We start from the raw sequence: 3,237 nt of genomic DNA, 5'->3' as shown, positions 1-3,237 counted from the left end.
AGCAAAATAGATTTTGCTGAAGCATTTTGATTAGATAGTTTTTGGGCACATGGAACACATGGCAAGTCAATGGGTGAGCTGGAATATTGGTTGAGGTGGCAAGGGCAGAAAGAATCAGTCAATATATGGGAGAAAAGGACAAAAGAGAGAAGAGGAACTCATGTTTTGAGAGGAGGAAGGGCAATATTGGACTTTTGGGGGCTAAAGGAGGAAACCTTGAATGGACTTAAGGAGGCATCGGCCGAAATAGGAAACCAGCAGCCATTTTTGGAAAGAAAAAACCAGCAAAAGAAAATAGAGAAACTCATAAATCAACAAGGAAGAAGGAGGACAAACAAAGAAAGCTCAAGCATCATTTTGGATTTGTTCTTTCTTCTATTCCTAAACTTTATTTTTATATTTTCTGAGTTGATTTATAAATCTGAATATTATTGGATGTTTTCATTGTTGATTAATGTTTATGAACTCAACCATGAACTAATTTTTAGGTGGCTTGAATTATTGAAGAACCCTATGTTATAGTCTATCAATTGCTTACACTTTATTTTAGTAAAATCTCCCTTGTTCATTCAAGTGTGCTTATATTAATTTCTTGTTGTTGTTTGTCCAACAATGACAAGTTATTTAATTATGTTTAATCCTGGAAAGATTAAATGTAATGGGAAGAACTTGGATGTCACAAGTCATAATTTAGGTTAGGTTATGTTAGTATATAACATAGGGATATGTTATTTGCCTTGTATAACTTTTGCGAATTAAACTTTGAATTGCATTCTTAAATCTGATTTGGCATAGGAATATGTTTAATTATGTTGAAGAATTAATGTCATAAAATTTGGGAAAGTTTTATGAGTGTTTAAATGAATTCTTGTTAACCTGGACGTTTAGCTAGAATATTGTTGCCGCAATCTATCCGCAATTTGTTCAGGATGATTAATATAGGGGAATTCAATAATTCAAGTCCATTTTGCAATCCATTTATTTCTCTTAATTTTCTTGTTTAGTTCAGTTTTAATTTCAGTATTTCCATATTTTTAATATTTTGTTTAGCCTAAAAAAACCCATTTGATTTTTAGTACTTTTAAGTTGTTTAGTAATTATTTTGCTTATTTTTCTAATTTGCAATCCCTGTCGAGACGATCTACTTATCATTATATTACTTGTGTGATTACATGTACTTGCGTATTTAAAATCAAATATTAAATTTATCACAACAAGTTTTTGGCGTCGTTGCCGGGGATTGGAATTAGAAATTTTGTAATATCAATCACTTGCAATTTTTTTTTTCTTTTTTTTTTTTGAGCTGACTTTGTTTGCTTGCTCTTGTGTTTTCTCAAGTGATTTACTATATGAACGAGCAAGAAGACATTGAACTAGCTCCTATTGACCCTAAGATTGAAAGAACAGTTAGAAGAAGACTAAGGGAACAACAAGCTAAAAATCACCTTAATATGGCTGAAGAGGTTGAAGGAGTTGAGGGTGCTAATAATGTCACTAACGCAGTTGCTATGACTGATGATAAAGAGAGAGCCATAAGGGAGTATGCTGGCCCCATGTTTAATGAGCTCAATCAGGGCATTATTAGGTCTGAAATTCAAGCACCCCAATTCGAGTTAAAGCCCGTTATGTTCCAAATGTTGCAAATAGTGGGTCAATTTAGTGGGCTGCCTACTGAGGATCCTCATCCTCATCTTCATCTTCATTCATTTTTGGAGGTGAGTGATTCCTTCAAGCTACAATGAGTGAGTGACGAGGCCCTAAGGTTGAAATTGTTCCTTTCTCTTTGAGGGATCGAGCTAGAGCTTGGCTCAACACCCTTCCTCCTGACTAGGTGACTACATGGAATGAGTTGGCTGAAAAATTCTTGATGAAGTACTTTCCTCCCACCAAAAATTCCAAGTTTCGCAATGAAATCATGTCATTTCAGCCGCTGGAAGATGAATCATTTTGTGAAGCTTGGGAGAGGTTGAAGGAGTTATTAAGGAAATGTCCACACCATGGGATCCCACATTGTATACAAATGGAAGCATTCTATAATGGGCTCAATTCTTCCACTCGCATGGTGTTAGATGCTTTAGCTAATGGGGCTATTCTCTCTAAGTCCTACAATGAAGCCTATGAGATTTTGGCGAGGATAGCTAGCAACAATTATCAATGGTCCAATGCTAGAGCCTCAAAAAGTCGAAAAGTGGCTGGTATACTTAAAGTGGATGCATTGGCAGCTTTGACCGCTCAAGTTTCTTCAATGACTAACCTTCTCAGGAACATGAGTTTGGGGGGAATGGTACAACCAACTGCTATGGGACAAGTTGTCGATGTATCTTGTGTTTATTGTGGAGATGGGCACACATTTTAGAGTTGTCCTTCGAATCCTGCTTCGGTTTGTTATGTGGGGAATCAAAATGCCAACCGAAATAACCCATATTCGAACTCTTATAATCCAGGGTGAAGACAACATCCAAACTTCTCATGGGGGGGTCAAGGAGCCAGTTCAAGTGGAGCACCAATGCAAAACAGACCTACATATCCACCGGGGTTTTTTCAACAACAACCAAGAGCTCAACCACCTCCTTCTCAAGTGTCTCAATCAAGCTCTTTGGAAAGTTTAATGAAAGAATATATGGCCAAGAATGATGTTGTGATTCAAAGCCAAGCGGCATCCTTGAGGAACTTAGAAATTCAAATGGGACAGCTAGCAAATGAGCTAAGGAATAGACCACAAGGCACCTTGCCTAGTGATACTGAAAATCCAAGGAGAGATGGTAATGAGCAATGCAAGGCGATCACTTTGAGGAATGGTAAAAATCTAGAGTTGAATGAGGATAATCCTAAGAGAAACAACGAGCCCACTTCAATCCAAAGTAGTGTGGAAAAGGAAGATAAAGTTGTGAGTTCGAAAATGTCAAATGCTGATCCTGAAGAAATTGCTGCAGCAATTCCTCAGCAAAATGCAACAGAGAATCCTAAGAGCAAGCCACCTCCACCATTTCCTCAACGTTTTCAAAAGTAGAAACTAGATGGTCAATTCTGAAGATTTTTGGATGTTTTGAAGCAACTCCACATCAACATACCTCTGGTGGAAGCTTTGGAACAAATGCCTAATTATGTGAAGTTCTTGAATGATATTTTGATGAAGAAGAGGACGCTTTGTGAATTTGAAATGATTGATTTGACTGAAGGTTGTAGTGCTATATTGAAGAATAAAATTCCTCCAAAGTTGAAGCATCCAGGCAATTT

The 3,237-nt window shown here is 37.0% G+C and overlaps 1 non-coding gene across 1 annotated transcript; it reads right to left on the bottom strand.

Annotated features, from left to right (window-relative positions):
* Positions 1-1,897: 1,897 nt before the first annotated feature.
* LOC133807936 (small nucleolar RNA R71) lies at positions 1,898-2,004 on the bottom strand. The gene has a single exon (XR_009879818.1). It is a non-coding gene; the product is annotated as a small nucleolar RNA R71 (small nucleolar RNA).
* Positions 2,005-3,237: the final 1,233 nt, after the last annotated feature.

This window comes from Humulus lupulus, chromosome X (assembly GCF_963169125.1).
Source record: "Humulus lupulus chromosome X, drHumLupu1.1, whole genome shotgun sequence".
In the NCBI taxonomy this organism is placed as follows: domain Eukaryota; kingdom Viridiplantae; phylum Streptophyta; class Magnoliopsida; order Rosales; family Cannabaceae; genus Humulus; species Humulus lupulus.
This window is presented reverse-complemented; position numbering and strand designations above follow the sequence as displayed.